A 19143-nucleotide genomic window follows, 5' to 3' on the forward strand; every position below is an offset into this window, starting at 1 on the left:
CTGGTGGTTGCCCCTTTGTCCCAACGATGGAGGACAGCAGCCAGGTGAGTGATTTTTGTGCATCGCAAGCTCGGCTTCTGTTCAGTTGCATCGCTTTCCTCTGTTGAGCTCTAGACCATGTGAAGGACTTGAGCTACTGAGCATTTTTTTTAATGGAAAATGGTGAAATATTTCATTTGTAACTTCATGGGCCTGTGGGTATTTCACTAAAGCCTTTTCCTATTTTTTTTCCCCAATGAACTGACAGCTGCACGGGGTTGAGGGAAGTGGGGCCCTGAGTGGCTGCAGGAGAGGACTCGGCTTGGCCTGGACAAAGGCTGGATGTGTTTTGTGCACGTTTCAAATCTCTCAGAGCGTCTCCGTGTTCAGCACCTGACATAAAACTAACCCACCCCCCGAAAGACCCCTTGCTCGGAGTTTGTGGATTTGCTTCCATCTGCTGAGAATTCTTTGGTTGAAGGAATCCGTGAATTGGGATCTGCACCGCACTCCGGGTTCCCAAGGTTTTGTTTTCAGCATTTAATTCACCACCTGATGCCGTTTAAGTCCAGTCTAACCGTTGAAATGGCTGTTTGTGCTTTCTGCGCTTCCATGATTCTGTGCTCAGATGCATGCACATGTTGGGTTTCTTAAAGAATTTACTCCAGACAAATGTGCTGAGGGTCAAATGACACTCCGGTTATTTTAAAAATTAAGATGCTGGTGATTTTGGGGCGTCCGTTCAGGGGATTTGAATCTATGCCGAGCAGCTGATAGTAAGGCTGGTTTGCAGCAGAAAAGGAAACGTAAAGCGTCTTCTTTTCTTTAGCATTTATCTGCTCTGAACCCTCTTCTCCTGGCGATTGAGTTGCTTTTTCGCACATTCATGTTTAGGGGGAAAGAAAAAAATGGCGAGCAAACATTTTGCCAAGTGACACGGCTGCAGCTGATCCGTGAGGTCCTGCTGCTCCACGCTCCTCTCGCTGGCCCCGTACATGTGCCCACCAGCGGGTACCTCCCTGAATCAGACACTCTCGCTCCCACCAGTGTCTCGGTGCTGCTCAGTTCACTGTCTGGTGTCCTTGGGCGTAGGTGTTTAATGTTTGTTGAGAGAACCCAAGGTCATTTTAGGAGTCATAAGCTGAGGGGAGAGACCAGAAAGGCTTAGCGAGAGGCTTCCCATCAGCTGTGTACTGTCCCTTCCCAGAGCTCCCCACGCATACAGCCTTCTCCATCTACAGTGGGGCCTTGACTTACGAGTTTAATATGTTCCGTGACGGAGCTCGTAAGTCAAATTACTCGTATGTCAAGTCAATTTTCACCATTAAAATGAATTGAAATGCTGGGCTGATGTTGTGGCGTTCACTGTGACGTTCGCTGCGCCAACTAGCGGTGGGGTATCTGAAGCTGGCTCATAACCCGAATTTTAGCTCGCAACTCAAAGCAAAAAATCGGCCGAGACGGCTCGTATCTCGAAAAACTCGTTAGTCGGGACACTCGTAAGTCAAGGCCCCACTGTATTTCCCTTCTGGGAGTCACCACTCTGTCCCGGGCACTGTGCTAGGCCTGGGGGTGCAGCAGTGAGCCCACAAAACAGAATGCCCACCACAAGGAGCTCTGGTCTCCTCTCGAGACAGATGAGGAAGGAATAGCTCACTAAGTCAGATACATAGTATGTTGGGCGAAGACACATGCTTAGGAGTAAGACTAGAAAAGGGATGAGTAATAAAAGAGGGCTTACTCGGGGTGGCATTTGTGTAAAGACAGAAGTGAGGGTAGATCCTTGCATATACTGGGGAAAGCAATCTAGGCTGCAGACACAACAAATAAACTGCCAGAGGCCAGTAGGGCTGAAGAGGAAAAAGGGGGCCTGTTAGCTACTTAGTAATAAGTGCCCAGGGAACAAAACAGTTCTATAAATCAAATGCCATCCTGGGGAGACTCCAGGCTAAACAAACAAGCTGGGTCTCTGGTCTTGGTCTGAGCCTTGAATCTCTCAGAGGCAGCTTGAGCACAAACTGATTCCTAAGTGCATTTGAGTCAGGAACCCTTTTGGGGGGAACTCAGTTCTTCAAAGATCGAAGAAGTAAGCTGAGGGGCTGGGAGGTGGGTGGCAGAGGAGGCTGATGTGGGGCCATCCTCCTCGACTGCTGTGTCCCTAATGCATCGTAACCTAGCCTAGGACATGCAACTATCCTAGAAGGATATCCAAGCTAAAGTGAACTGCCATGCCGATGACAAAAGAAACATTATAAAAAATATTATGTTTTCCTTACATATATGTTTTCCTAGTCCTACTATTAATTACTACTGTCAGCTATTGTACTACACTGTTACACTTGCCACTGTTAGCCAGACCTAGTTTATTTTGTTTAATTAGTAGTACTTATGAAACAGAAGAGAAAATAATACAGAATAAATAAACACCAATTTTCATATCTTTATAATAAAGTAATAGCACCTGTGTATATTTATATATACATATCTATATAGTGAGTATATATTTACTTTATACATATACCATATATGCAATGTACACATACATAAAGTAATACATTTAGCATATATTCACATATATAACATACATATGTAACTATAGATACACACAGATACCATAATACATATCCTATATACACATATATAACATACATAAACCCTATTTTCATATATATGTGGAGAGCTGGCCACCCTACTTGAGCTCAGAGTTCTTTTCCAGTGGTGAGTTGGAGAAAGTGTTCGCCACCAACCCCACTTGGAGAACAGACATCAGACACCAACCGAACAATGAAGACCAGCAAAAGCTTGCAGGGTGGAGTCTGCTAGAGCCAGAAACATCTGGAACCTAGACTGGAGCCAACCACAGAGGCTGAGGCATGTGAGAACTTGGAACTCCAGTCTCTGGCAGTGCAGCCAGTGGCAACATCTGACACTCCCCTGTTTGCTGCTGGAAAGGCCAGGCCCCTCCTGTCCCCCCACTCCTGCCAGAAGGCAGCAGAGAGGGTAAAACCCACGTGGGGCTCTGAGGGTGCAGTTCCCAGTTCCTGCTCTTCCAGCTATAGTCTTACAGCAACTTATTTTCTGAGCTTCAGTTTCATCATCTGTAAAATGGAGACATTTTGCAGGTCTACAGTCCACAGTGGGTACCAGCATCCTTTTGTGAAGGGTAAATGTGTGCACACAGTAGGCCTTTTGTGGGGGTTACATTTGTGTACATAGTAGCTCCCAGTGGGGCCTGGCATCTCCCCTCCTCTTTGCTGTACCCTTCCATGAAAAACAGAAAGTGTTGTCACCAGAATGGGGGCCTGAGCTTTAGGAAATTATTAGCCAAGGGAAAAGGGAAAACTCCTTTCATTCATTTAAATAAGAATTACCACTGCAGGCTGGCAGATCCCAGGGTTTTTTTGAACACAAAGAGAAGTCAAACAGGTGAGTGGGAGAGAGGACACAAGTCTGGGGGCATCCAGCCACCTGCAGCATCTTGTCCCTGATATCCTCTGGCCCCTTTCCAGCTCCAATCCTCTGAAACCCAAATCAACTACCTCCTTTCCAGTCTTTGTGTTCCTGCCACAAAACCACACCCCAGACCGCCCCCCCCAGCCTTCCCAGCACAAAACACTTCTCTTTGCATATGTTTATAACACATATATATTGTAGAAAACATTTGGCGATAAATCTTGTATGGCCCGTGTCACGTCTTCCATTTCTTGAATTGTTGTTAAAATTGGTCTTTAAACCTTACATTAGTCTATTAACTTTTCCCGCTGAGAAGGCAATGGAAAAGCACCCATGTAAAGGCTCTCACTGTGGCTTTCTCTGGGAAAACCCACTTTGGGTGCATGCTGCCAGGCGTTAGGGCATTAACACTAACTCCCATTCACTAACTCCCAAAACTTCCTGGTTTTTTTCTACCTACAAAACTAACTGTAGTCCTAAAAATCGCTTGGGCTCAAATGGAGTGTAGAGACACGTAGACATGTGCAGTTAATTAAAACGTAGCTAGCTCCACAATCTATACATACTCTGAATTGATCATTGCTACTCCTTTCATTGTGACCACCTGCAGTGGAATAATTTCACTTGAATTGATTAGGTTTTCCATTGTGCTGCATTCTTACAGTAATAGGAACTTTAGTGACTTGGGGGTGGGGTAAGGAGAGGGAGAGAAGTTTTTCCAAGTGCTGTATACTGTTGTGAATTTGACTTATTGAAATAAAGCTTTTCGTAGAACTCATCATATGTTACAACTTTCCGTGGGTTAGAAATGAGGCTGCACCATATTTATACTGACGCCCAGTAACGCAGGTCTCCATTGTGCAGAATTGTATTGTGGCACCGAACTTGAAACAGAGAGAGGCAGTTTGCTGGAAAACAGACCAAGAGCAGCAACTCAGTGATAACCAGCACATTTGCAGATGTTCCCTGGGATCACTCACGTGTACATCCCCCGCTGCCAGCCCAGGAAGCCTGAGGAGCTGCAAGACCACGGAACAGGATCCAATGGTGCTCAGATGCTCTTGAAAGTGAACACGTTAGAACACTTAGAAGTGTTAAGCCCAGGGGATTTTCTGTGGGGATGCTTTTATACAGATGTGTGTGTGCGTGAGCATGTTTATGCGCGTGTAATCACACTTTATTAGAGAAGTGGTGCTCTGTCATTTTAGAGCTTTTTGAAAGTGTGAACAGAGGGGACAGGACTCTGCCATGTGGTTTATGCTTGCTGATTCTTACTCCATCAGAGCCACTATTTTAAGCACGCGGATCTTATTTCCACCGAAGCCCTTGCAGATGGAATCGATGTTCCCGCTGATAATACACAAGTTTGGAATACAGGCCGCTCAGCAGCCTGGGGCAAATGCAAAGACATCCTCACCAGGACTGGTCTCTATAAGTCAGTCAGTCCCAGACCAACAAAGATGATGGCTCTGTCTTTTCAAACAGCACACAGTGAACAGCACAGCTTCTTAAAACTCCAACACCTTCTCCTGCGTACTGCAGTGGCATTTCTTGTAAATGACAGTAGTGTGTCCTTGGGTAGAAGAGAGTGTATTCCTAAGGATGCACAGCTAATGAGGGACACCAGGGCTCTCCACAGAACAAAGGGGACAGTTCAGGGACATCCACCCGAGAACTTTAGGGGCAGGAATGGGTGCGGGAGGCAAGCCAAGGACACTCCTACAACTAACAGCCTAACCAGTTCAAGCAGTGATGCTGGTCTAGGGTTTGTTGTTGTTTTGATTTGTAAGTGTTCAGAGTATGTTAGCCTCTAACAGCAATTCCTCTCTTTCAAAATGAATAACCAAACATTTTGTCAAGCAGCAATGTCACTGCTTAGACTTGATTGCTACAGTGTGAAAGCACTGACTGGATTCTCAACAGAACGAGCACAGCCAGCCTGTAGAGATGACCAGGCTCCCTGGCGCCTAGCCCTGGGGAGAGCTCTGGCCACATGGCCAATGACGGGGAGGTGCACTCCAGGTCTGCACACTGATGTCCTTCTCTCATGCACTGTTTCTGTTTCATTTACTACTAGAGGCCCGATGCACGAAATTCATGCAAGAGTAGGCCTTCCTTCCCCCAGCTACCGGCACTGGCTTCCCTCTGGCACCCAGGACCTGGGCTTCCCTCACAGCCCCGGCTTTGTCTGGAAGGACATCCAGTCTAATTAGTATATTATGCTTTTATTATTATAGATGAGAGAGGTATAAGTGGTCTCTTGTAAACCACATTAGTTTTAGTTACTCCTTTGTGTGCTACCGTCCTCAGAGATCATGCTGTGGACATTATTGGTGCTGTCTGTGCAGTACCACCTTCCCCAGACAACACCCCTAATTTCCATAAGGTGCCGAAGCTACCCTCCCACCACTTCCCCTCACCCCAGCCAGCTGTACCACCTTCCCCAGACAACACCCCTAATTTCCTTAAGGTGCCGAGGCTACCCTCCCACCCCCACCACTTCCCCTCACCCCAGCCAGCTCTCTGTCAGCTGAGGGTTTGCCGGTGACCCATGCAGGGCCAATTCTGGAGTGTCCCATCTTCTGGCCACAAGGCCCACCAGAGGTCCTCCCTTAGAAATGGAGAGAGGCTCCGCTAGGCCAAGCCCATGGGGACCCCCCCCCCCACCTTTATGCATTAGTTTGAGCTGAACGAATGCTCTACATATGGTGTCTTTGAGAGTATGTTAGTTTAAAGACACTGGGTAATCGCATTGGGCTTGAGCCAGTTTCTTAGACTCATGCTCTCCTTGGAAATTGGTTCACATAAAGAGCTCATAGAGTAGAACCAGCAGAAACCATCGGTGGGCTACTGTATTAAGAATGGTCCCTCAGAGCCTGGTTCAGTGGTTGAGCATTGACCTTGAACCAGCAGGTCACGGTTTGATTCCCAGTCAGGGCCCAGGTTGCAGGCTCGAGGCAGCCAATCAGTGATTCTTTCTCATCATTGATGTTTCTACCTCTCTCTCTCCCTCCCACTTCCTCTCTGAAATTAAAAAAAAAAAAAAGAAGTCAAGGGCTCCCTCTGAAATTATGGGTACTTTAAAACATAAACTTGTTTGTTCTCATTATGCAAGCAATACATAATAATTATAGAACAACTGGAAAAAAACTGATCAGATAAAAAGAAAAATAAATAATTCTTTCTCCATAATTCTCTCTATTCACACAGATGAAGCTGTTGCTAATTCTTGTCTATCTCTCCATTGTACTTTAAGCACACAGACAGCTCCAAGACCTAGCACTATGCCTGCCCCCTAATAAGCATAATAGTCAATGAAAATAGTGAGCAAATGAATGAAAGAAACGATGTGCAGCACAATGTGGTTCTTCTAAGTCCCTGTGAGAAATCCTATTCGCAAGACACTCAGGGACAAATGAGGCTCTTTGCAGCAAGAGACAAGAACAAAGGATCCCGAGCCCTGCTGAGCTGCCCGCAGAATAGAATTTGGGGGAGCTCCAGTGGGGTTCTGAAGCGCCGTTGGTTTTAGAGTCAGACCTGCCTTCGGTCTTGGCTCGGAGACTTACTAGGCTTTTGAGTTTCACTCAGTGTTAGGTGCAGTGATCGCGTGCGCTGGGTTCTCTCCCCCAGGATGCCCAACCGAACCGTGACTCTTCTTTCTACGCTAAGGATCAAAGTTCTGCTGCTCAGTGGCTTCCATTAGCCCTCATCCCAGGAAAGGGACTGTCCTCCTTGTACCAGCTTGGACCACAGACCTGAAGTAGGATACCTTTCACTTTGCATGGATTAGGCTCATGTTTAGAAATTGGATCCATTTTGGGAGACAACCAAAAGAGAATGATGTGAATCAGCAAATTTTATTTTTAGTTTAGAATAAGATATAACTATAGAGTAAATGATACATTGATCCTTCTTATGCAGTTTTTCAAAATGTATCTTGAGAACCTTTCCAAAAACAGCCCCAGAATATTTTAGGAAATGGCACCTCAGTGAGAATGTGTATTTCATCTCCCAAAGAAAATACCCTGAAGGGTAAGCCTCATTTAGATGTCTGAGTTCCAGCCAGTTTACTGGAAAGCATATGTCCTTATAGTAATATCATACAACTCCAACCTTTTCAGAAATACCCCATCATATTAGCTTGGGAACAGGTAACGCATTGTTTGTGTTGGATCGAGTCCCTCTCACTGTCACACTGACGTGTTGTCTGAAAGAGCATTGGTGGTACAAAGCCAATAAACACGTGCTTTGTCTTGCCCCTGACCCAAACGGAGCCTAGTGGCCCTGCTCAGCCTCACCTGGTCCCAGGTGTAGAAGAGACAACAAGGAACAAAGTTTAGATGTTTGCTTTCAGGAAAATCCTAACTAGAATCATTAGCAATGAGGGGCAAGTTTATTCGTTAATTTTTATATTTGTCACTTGAAATATCATTATCTGAACCTAAATTCAAGCAGCTCTGACTCTTCAAGTTTATTTTTAGAAATAAAGCAAAGTTTAAAAACCATGTTAGTTTTCTTTTTACCTGATGTAAAATTATATAAAAAAAACTATTTTCATAAATACTACATTGAAATAAAATATATTATGTGATGCCATTAGGGTCATTGTGTATTAACCATCATATATATATATTTTAATTGTTGGTATGTTATGCCGTATTAATAACAATCACCAACATACCCCCTGTCTCTAAGCAAGAGTAACACTAATAATGACAGGAACCAGTCTTTAGCACATGTGTCTTATTAGTTAGGAGCAGACATTGAGCTAAGGGTCTTCAGGCATCATCACACTCTAGCCTCACAGCAGCCTTGGCAGAGAAGAGTGTGATTTACTCCTCTGCATGGCTGAGGACTGAATATTTTGACTTTGGACATTTTCTTTTGGTCCCATTGACCCTATCTGGCACAAAGGATTCTCTCTGGCATTGGATTGATGAAAAATAAAACATCTATTCTTTACGTCATTACAACCTGAAAATATTCCTCAAGTACAGGAGCAGGCTAGCTCAACACGACCGCAGGAAGCTTTTTACTAACAAATGGCAGTGGCACTTAATACTGGTTAAGGTGGCTCCTGGGGACCTGTGTCCTTGTATGGATCTCAGGTCCTCAACCAAGAATTCGCAGCAATGTATCCTGAGGACCCTCCAGCGAGATCTGGGAGGGCTGCAGCGCGCTCTGAATGTGTAGCTCTGGGGAGGCTACGTGCCGAAACGGGTCAGTGGCTGGCTGATCGGGATGTAATCTGTGCGCTCAAAACTGAGGTGCTGGAGTGAGAGGGAATCTACTGCCACGACCCACAGATACTGCTCCCATCGTAGAAAAAACTTCCTCTGGAAGCACATCCTTCCATTTCTTACAGGAAAGTCAGCTCCATTCTAATCCCATGGGACCACCGTCCTATATGCGGTCCACCACTGACAGGAACGTTAAGTGGGCCATGATGGCGCTGGAGGGTGAAAAATAAACACACCTTCTCATCCACCAGACAAGCTGGTCACCCCTCCCTTGGATGTTGTCACCACCTTCATCAACACACCTTGTTCTACTCCAAACCTTTCCCATCCCACTAATACCCTCCCTATCCCCATCTCCCACCGTGACAGGCCCTAGGAATGGGAGGTACAGGATGGGAGGAGGGATAGCAGGGGCACCCACCTGAGCTGTCAAATCTGGATGGGCCAAGGAGCACCCTGCCCAACTGGTGGAGAATGGGGGTATTCAGAGAGAGAGACTAGGGCATTCGAGGGTGAAGGCACATCCAGTCTGATAGGCTACCCTCCCCCTGGGGCAGAGGACAAGATGAAGGGGGTATGACCCTGCCACACACCCTTCCACTAGCTCCTGGAGGCTGTAGGGGGGCCAAGCCGCTGTGCCACCCTTCTCCCCCCATATAAGAGCATCTCCAGTGCAGGTGGGCCAGGCCTGCGAGAGCCATGGACAGCAAGGTGGACAGCAAGCGAGGTGGAGAAGGGAGGGGTGCGGAGTCTTGGACACCTGCTCCAGACTTGGATACCACCCCGGGCCTACGTTAGTTAGAAAGAGCCAAAGCTAAAGCTGCCGCTGGGAAGATCCACTTAGGTTATGCGGCGAGCTACTTGAGCATCCAGAAGTAGACAGCAGTGAAGCAGCCTATAAATACTTTATGCTCAGGCTGCAGCACTTGTCTGGCTTCTCAGCGGATTTTTATTGACAGTCCGGGGGCCTCTGAGAAAGTGCTCGCACATGTCTGGCACAGGCCACGCTCTCTTCCGGGTGGTGACAGTCCCTCGCTGGAAAGGTGTCAGGGCTGGAAGCATTCTCAGAGGCCCCTGAGCTGCACAATGGAGAATTCGTTGGAGTCGGCCCAACATTAGACTCATGTACCTTCATCTGTAGCAATTTCTGTTGTGATTTTATAAGAAAACCAGGCTCTGGAGAAAAAGCAGGGACGAGTGATCTGAGAGAAAACCACTGACAAGGAAAACGATGGTTTTGCCCCGTGGCTCTCAGGGCTGGAAGGCTCTCAGGAAAGCGCGCCTGCTTATCTGCTCGCTTTCTTTAGCCAAGATTCTCCATGGGACTCTAAACTGAGGAAACTCATAAAAGGTACAGCAGCACTATTCAGAGGGGGGCCTGGGGACTGGTGCTGGTCTACAGAGTGACGCTTACTAGTTCGCAATCAGCTTAGTATGGAAGTAATGAGGGACGTTTAGAAACATTGATGGCAATTTGTCATGGCTGGGACAGTCAAGCATAAGATTCGGGATATGTCTCATTGAACAGAGTAAAGACAAAAAACAAACAACAACAACACTGGTCTGCAACAGATTGGAAATGAAAACAACAGCAACACACGAAGACAAGAAAAGCCTACCTTGGTTTACCATCAGCAGGCAGAGTGCCAGCCATGTGCTGGCAGCGGGGAGGGGGGAGCGCACGGTGCAGCTGGAAAAGGAGATGGGGGGGGGGCGGGGATGGGAGATAACTGTAATACTATCAACAATAAAAATATATTTTTATGTGTCCTCATCCCCCCATTATGTATGTAATACCTTAATCAATAAAGAAATTAAAGATTGAAAAATAAATAAAAGAGAGAGACAAGAATGTATCACCACTTCATAAGTTTGAAAGAATATTTTAATTACTTTTATTATATTTAAATTTTTAAACAAAGAAGTCATGATTCTAATGACTCTTGCAAAACATTGTGTTAACTGTGTGAGCACTTTCAAGGAAGTACCCATATGAAAAGATCACATATGAGATTCTAGAAGATCTTACTGCCTCGTTTAATTTAAGGCCTACCTACCGCTAATGGGGGCAGCGCTCACAGTGGACTGGGCCAACTTTGGAGTTCCTCTTAGCTTCCATCAGGCTTACAGAAGGGGGCAAAGTCAGAGGACATAGCAAGGGTCTTACGCAAGAACATAATAAACACAGGAGAACAATTGGATGTAGAAAACAATTCAATTTTAATTTTTTCCTTCCAAAAAATATTTTTAGCAGAACTGAAAAGAGTTTGGCTGTCCTCCAAGCTACAAAATCATTACCTAGCTAATCACACAATTATATATTTAATAAGTGTGAGCACTGAGTGGAGAAATTTTTCTCAAGGTGTGTATTCTCCAAAGACATTTCTGTGATAAATAAATCTTATCGGTGTACACTCTCTTGAATAGATAGATAAATAGATGGTGATGATAGATAAGTAGATATAGGGATAGACACCTTTATATGAAGACATATAACCAATCCCACTTCTATTCTTTTACCCTTTGCCTATTCCCTATGGAATCCAGGAACACAGGGTCTGTCGATTTTTTCTTTCTGTGTCCACTGAGTAAATGTTCAATGTTGAGTCCAAGTTGAATCTTTATCCTCTCCGATGTCTAAGTTGAGTCTTTCTCCTCTCCATTGTTACATTTCAACCCCATACTTACCACAAACCACATGATCACCTATCCAGGATAAAGGCAACTTTTAGCTGAAGAATTCATAGATGTTCTAATATGAGCCCAGGCCAACCTTGGGCACCTATTCATTGTTTCCGTATCCAGTAACTCCCCCAGGAGTGTCACTGCTTCACACATTGTTTTGATGAAAGCCTCCTAGAAGCTGCATATTAAACGCAGCACATATGGAGGCACTTGACAATACCCCCCACTGAGAGACAGCTGTGTCAGTAAATCAGGCTCCTGCCCATGTAAAGTCCATTTTGTGTTGCTTAGGGAAAAATAGCGCTGAAACATTAGTCATCTAGAATACATTTTTCAACTTGGAAAGCAACAGAATGTATCTCTGAGGAAAATTAATCTGAGTCTACCTCTGCAAATTAAACCAGAGGTTTCTGAGTCTGGAAATTTGATTTAAGGAATCATTCTTGCATAAATTGATTTATGCTCACTTTCCAAGGAAATATATAAGCAGCATATCACCTATTTTATATGTCACCTTCCAGCTAAAAATGGGCTGGCAGGTCGGTTGTTCGAGGACAGGTGGGAGAAAATTATTTTTCAAATGATATGATAAAAGTTGTAGCCTGGTGTTTTTCTCTCTGATTTAGAAAATAAGGAAAGAAAATTACAAATAATTTCAGTAATTAACTTGATTTTCCTGCAACTGACAGTAGAAGTATGTTTGGCATATATTTTGATTGATTGAAATATATTCTTACTCGATTAACTCTGAGTTATCATTATTTTGGTATTAGTTAATACAGAAAGAAGAGACATACCATCATCTTGTCAAGCTACTCAGAGAACTAGATCTGATTTCCTGCTGGGAAATTATAAACATATCTCTTTCCTGTTGGGATAAAGTCAGAACTGTAGTTCATTTCCTGTTGGTCTTATACTGGCTGCTTCAGTGACACTGTTAATGTAGAAGTAGTGAGATTGTTTGTATATCAGAATTATAATCATGAAAAATATCGGTGCTGGAAAAGAATGCAGAGGACAGCCTAATTGTAGGAATATGAGATAATCTAAAGCATATGTTGGTTCTTAAAACTGTATTTTGTGACTAAATTCTTGAATGTGAATAATTTGCATGTGTTTTTCTTCAGATGGATAGGTTTTCTTCTCTGAATATGTCATTTTTTATGTATTTACAAAAAGGCCAATTTTATTGGAACTATGGGTTTATGTTTTCTGTTAAATGCAATTACATTTATCAGAAATAGTGGATGAGGAGTATTTTGAATGTCTTCTGTATATCTGGTGAGGTCTGATCTATGGAGGCTTCTTCTGAAGGAAAATCTACCCCATGAATTAGAAGTTGATAGAAGTTAGTTGTTGTACAGAACCTTTCACTGCCTCAATGGATATTTGAGAGAAAAATGCATTCTTGTGTAAGTCACAAACTGTTGGCAAGTGTGATGACCATATAGACCTGGGATAATTTACAAAATTAAATCTCTCCTATGGCAGCCAAACACATCCACAATGGTCCCCTTACTCCTTGATGTTGAGAAGGTCATTTCACTTACTCTTTAACAACCCTTCTTTTTTCTTTCCTAATATAAGCCCTGATCAAGTCCTCTGATACCTACAAACTTAACTGAGAAAGGGATCTCTGACACATCATAAGGAAGGGCCTTAACAAAAGTAAGTTGTAGAGATTTAATGGGCCTTCAATAGAACATCAAGTTATTCTAAAACTATATTTCAATGTTTTACAGAAAGAAATCATTTCTTCCCCTGTTGATTTTTAGTTCGCAGAAATTCATTCTTCCACTTATAAAGATTTCAAAGACACAGAATCATATATAAACAAGTTTATTTATTTATTTTTTTAAAAATAGTTACTGTAAGCTTACCACATGTTCAGCACTATTCCTGGCCCCAGGATGCAGTGGTGATTAGACAGTCATTGTCTTGTCTTCATAAAGTTTATACTCTACAGGCAGATCCAGAGAATAAGAAATGTGTAATGCCATGGCCCTGGTGAGAAATGCTCTAAAAACAAAGTAGGTGGGTGAAGGATGACCTGGCAGAAGATAGATTGGTGGTCAGAGAAGATTTCTCTGAGGAAGCGACACATGAACAGAATGTATATGGACAATGATAAGGTAGTAAGCCACATGAAGAAGGTCTCAGGAGGGGTATCCCAAGCCAAGGGAACAGCAAGTGTAAAAGCCTTGAGAGGAAAGAACATTGACATCAAAGTGTTAGGAAAAACGCTAACGAGGCTAAGATGGAGCAAGTGAGGCCCTCTTTAAGATTAGGTCAGAGACACTGACCAAAGTCAGTTCATGAAGGGCTCTCTGTATTATGTGGAGGAGGAGTTTGCATTCTCCTCTCTGCATCATGGAAAGCCACAGGAAAGTGTGCAGCACAGAAATGACATTCACAGATTTATATTTATAATAAAATCCCTTTTCTATGGAAAGAATTGAATGTAGGGGGAGAGGAAGGAAAAAGAGTAGAAGCAAAGAAAGTCAGATAGGAGATGATGGTGGAGACTTAGATATATTTCAAAGGAAAAGCTGATAAGAATTGCTGATGGACCGGATGATAAGGGAGAGATGAATAGTAGGTCTAGGATATTTGTGGGATTATAACTGGTAGAATAAAATTATTTATGGAAACAGAAGAATGGGGAAGAAGCATGGGAGGAGCTTTGCATGGCCTTGTTAAGTCTGAGATGTCTATTAGAGAAGTTGGCATAGAGTTCAGAAAAGTGCTCTGGGCTGGAGATAAAAATCTGGTAAGCATCAGAATACAGATGGTATTTGAATCCATGAAATGGGTCAAGACCCTCTAGAAAATGAGTGTAAATAAAGAAGAGGTCTGAGGACTGAGCACGGAGCTCTGAGACCTTCCACAATTTAGCAATTGAGGAACAAAGGAGGAAGTAACAAAGATGGAGGAGACACAGGGAGAAAGGAAAAACACCAGAAAGTTACAGTGCTCTGAAAACCAGTACTAAAGAAAGCGTTTCAAGGGAGGAAGAGTAATCCTTATATCATATGTTCCTGAGAGGTTGAGCACAATGAACTTGTGACTTTGTTTTCAGACTGTGAGGCATGAGAAAAGTTGGAATGGAGTGGATTGAAGGGATAATTCAAGATGAAGTATAGAAAGAGTCTAAAGAGAGAATGCTTTCTAGATGGATGGCTACAAGGCAGGGCTGAGGCTAAAGGGAATGGGGATTCTTGGAAGAGCATTTTTTATGGGAATTATTATGTTGTTGATAGCCATAATCTGGTAGAGAAAGATGAATTAATAAAATGGGAAAGAGAACCCTAACCGGTTTGGCTCAGTGGATAGAGCGTTGGCCTGCGGACTGAAAGGTCCCAGGTTCGATTCCTGTCAAGGGCATGTACCTTGGTTGCAGGCCCATCCCCAGTAGGAAGTGTGCAGGAGGCAGCTGATTGATGTTTCTCTCTCATCAATGTTTCTAACTCTCTATCTCTCTCCCTTCCTCTCTGTAAAAAATCAATAAAATGTTTTTTGTTTTTTTTTAAATGGGAAAGAGAGGGATTAATTACAGGACCTGAGTCCTTCAGTAGACAAGATTCGACACACATGCCAAGTGGTTACCCTCAGGAGTAGAAATAGTTTAAGCATTGTGAGAAAGGGGTGCACAGAAAAAATGGGCAGAGATGTCAACAGGTTGGCAGAATTGGTGGTGGGTAGACAGGGTAGTTCTTTTCCGAATAGTTATTTCTTTACTAGTAAGTGAAATGAGAAGTAAAGTCATCCTCTAAGAGAAGAGAAAAAGGGTAGTTAGAGTTTTGGAGGGAACAGAAGATGTGAAATAGTAATTTCAGAGAATGGAAGGATTAATTGATGAGAGAACTAAAGTTGAATTTTTGGACAGTGTTGAAGGCTGACTTGAAAATTGTGGTCATAAATTTAAATGGAGCTTACTCAGCTTAGGTGTGGGTTTTTGTTCAGCTTATTCTGCTGCTCATGAGCAGATTAGGAGTAAATGGAGAATTGGAGTTCTTCCAAGTGAATATGATGGACAAAGGGTCTTGGACAGTATATATTTTAGGCTCTTCTTGTGGGCTGTACAGTTTTTATCCCAACTTCTTAGCTTGCCATTATAGTGCAAAAGTAGTCATATACAATACATAAACTAGTGGGGGTATCTGTGTTCCAGTTAAACATTGCTTGTAAAAACAATCAGTGGGTTGATTTTTCCTGAGGGCCTTAGTTTACTGACCCATTGTCTAGGGAGTTGAGAGTGTATCCAAGAGACCTATTATAGTGACAAATGTATGGGTAACTCAATGCTTGGTAATGTATGAAGTAGACACATGAGGATGTGACGGATTGTCAATGGCTTGGAGGTCTTGATGGGGTCCAATAGTGAACTATTGGAATAGAGATACTAAGGAAAATGAACTAAAAAGAGAGAAGTTAATACTTAGAGTTTTTGCTTCTTGGTCTCTAGCTGTTAGAGGTGATACCCTCCTTGGATAGCACCCATTATGAGAACAGGAAGCTGGGAATCTTGCATCTTTGTGGGATCCTTCAAATATTCTGGGGCTGAGTCTTGGTGAGGGAAGAAAGATCTTACCAAGGGCAGGTGCTGCTCTTGACTTGAATCTTCTCTTAAATCTGGGGCACCTGGTGATTTGTCAGTCCCTTTTGGAGATTGCCATAAGCATCAAGGTGGGCTGACTCTCCAGGGCTCAGATCTCTCCCAAGCCCTGAGAGTGATGGCATGGCCAAAGAGAAGTCATTTTTCATGTCACTAAAGTCTCACTTTAATCCATTTATTGATTATTTCGAGGGCATCTAGTACCACATCTCTTCCAGATCATTGTTTGTTAATATTCTATAGGCGGCAGGGGGTAGGGGGTGGGGGGAGAGAGGAAATGACAGGGTTATTATTATCCTTTTCAAATCACTTTACTGGATAATGTTCACAGAGCAACATTCTTGATATACCTTTCTCAAGTAATGCAGTAATTCTATGAGGAAAATGTAATGGTGATTGCAGATGGAAAGTATTATTATTGATAGTCAGTTTCCCAAATTAATTCATCTGTTTCTTTATTCATATGCTTGGCAGATAAAAATATTTAAGGCCTAATCTCTGCCCTCATGATACTTAGACTACAAGTGGAATGGATTGTGTAACTAAATATTCACAAGACACTGAATTGCTATGACAAAGCAAAGGGAGTAATTTGTTATTCATTACAAGTTTCCTTTTTTAGATGTCAAGCAGACAAAAACAAAATATTTTCTTTGCTGTCAAGGTGCTTAGAGGCCAGGTGTGAAGGTGGATATATAAACGAGTAATTGCAAGACACTGCACTTGTTGCTATACTACAGAGGTACAAATTAGCTACAGTGATAGCACAAAGGAGGGAGAGATCACTTTGCTTTGGAGGTAAGGAAAGGCTTCCCAGAGGAGCAGACTCCTGAGCTGTATCTTACACAGTTATTCGGATATCATCTAGAGCAGTGGTTCTCAACCTGTGGGTCTCGACCCCTTTGGGGGTCGAACAACCCTTTCACAGGGGTTGCCTAAATATATCCTGCATATCAGGTATTTACATTACGATTCATAACAGTAGCAAAATTACAGTTATGAAGTAGCAACGAAAATAATTTTATGGTTGGGGGTCACCACAACATGAGGAACTGTATTAAAGGGTCGCGGCATTAGGAAGGTTGAGAACCACTGATCTAGAGCAATCAGACATTCTAAGAGGAGGGAATTGACAAAAATATGTAGAGTGTGAGTATGGCTGAAGAACTGGGACAATAAAGGTGAGTAACAGGCAATGAGGTTGGAAGGTTAGGAGAGCCAGAGATGGGAAGGAGACCAGATGGAGGAATTTAGACCTTATCAGTCAGGCTGTAGGAGACTCAGAAGGGCTTGGATCAGAGAAACAAACATCAAATTTGCATCTCAGAGAGATGGTGGATAATGGATTGGAGGAAGGTAAGACTGGAAGCAAAAGTTTTCTAGTTTATTTTCCTTTAATAAAAATGGGGGTTGTAATTAATTAAGTTGATATCATGACTACTACTGGGCTGACTTATGAAACACAAAAAAATCAGAATTGCATGCTTCATTAGGTGCTTTATAATTCTAATCTATGCTGGTTTAGGCCCCATCATCTGCACTCAGTTATCTGAGCTTATATCCAACATTGCACATACCCATCAGTGCACATACCAGGTTATGTAGTAAATATTCATGTATGGGTCTTTCTCTGACACCAGACTGGGAATTCCTTGAAGATAAGGAGCACAACGTACTTACCTTAATATACATCTACCTGAGGTCTCATTGTACAATCTCGACAAATATTACTGAACCAACTGAAAAACTCACTGCTTTATGTTCAGTAGCTATTATAGAATTGGAGTTGGGAGGGGAAATAAGTCACCTAAAAGTATTCCTGGTAACTTGAAGCCATATCTAGCAATGGAAGGAGGCCACATGCTCAAACTTCTAAAACATCGTTCAGCTGATATTGCAGAATTGAATAACCTAAAAGAACAAAGATGGGAGCTCTACTGGGTTTACTACAATTTTAACATCTTCAAAGTAAATTTTTAAAAATTTATTTCCCAAGATGCTGCCTCATAACACAATATATAAACACGACATAAAAGCAATTTTGAGGCAATATTAGAGAACACTGAAGTTAGGGTCTAACTTAAAAGGATTGTCAAAAGCTGAGCTCGAAAATTATGGTGTCCACAGATAATCAGCGTTCGTGTCTCTATTGGTCTATGGTGCTTCAGGCATTGTAATCTCTGTAGTTTTATCATAGTCTCCTGCTTAAATTGAAGCCATGCTGCTCTATTGTACAAACAAAATAGCTGTTTTAACAGGCTTTAATTTTTCATTTTCCCCTATACATTGCTTAACACAACTTGATAGTAGTGGCACTATTTCAGTAGCGGATTAGCCATTGAATAAGTCATAATATAAAAAATGAATTCCACATTGTATTCTTTTTAGGATAATTTAAAATATTGTCATGCCCTTCAGCACTATGGAGTAGATAAAACACTGCTCTGTCTAGAAGTTCTGAGATGAAGGCGGTATCTTGAAAGTTGTGTTATTTTTTTAAAGCCCTGACAAATAATTTATTTACATGCCAAAAAAGAAAATGATCCTCAGTTACCCCAGGAATGTAACAGGTAATATGCCTAAACATTACTGGTTTAATATCTCTGGTTATGATATTAAGAATGGTTATGTCCTTTCCAAGTTTACAGTACATGACATTTACTCCTACCTTCATGGCCCACGTATCTACAAAGGTGCGTTTTCTAGGAGAATTTGTTTTTCTTCCCCTGAGCAATGAAGACCCCAATATCAGACTCATAATCTCTTCACAGTTACAATAGTAACACTTAGCACTTGTATAACAGACCCACATGCTTTAGAAAGATTTATTGATTATGAATCAATTAATCACTACAAGATTTCTATAAATTAGGTCTTATGGCCTTATTTAATTTTTATAGCTCATATAGCACTGATGATAAACAAGTTGCTCTAATTTGCAAGGCAAAGAGGAGAGAGAGTAGAACAAGCATGTCAAACTCAAAGGCTAACACGGGCCAAATAAATGAGGCATGAGGCCCATGGGCCATGAGTTTGACATGCTTGGAATAGAACAAGGCATTTTTTTAGTAAGGAATTCGCCATGTGATCTTGTTAGTTGGAAGTCTGTTTATTATTCAAGCTCATGTAAAAGTTAGTGACTAATCAAGGAATTTCCAGCCCTCCAGAACG

The sequence above is a fragment of the Myotis lucifugus genome, unplaced genomic scaffold, assembly GCF_000147115.1.
Source record: "Myotis lucifugus unplaced genomic scaffold, Myoluc2.0 scaffold_17, whole genome shotgun sequence".
Classification (NCBI taxonomy): domain Eukaryota; kingdom Metazoa; phylum Chordata; class Mammalia; order Chiroptera; family Vespertilionidae; genus Myotis; species Myotis lucifugus.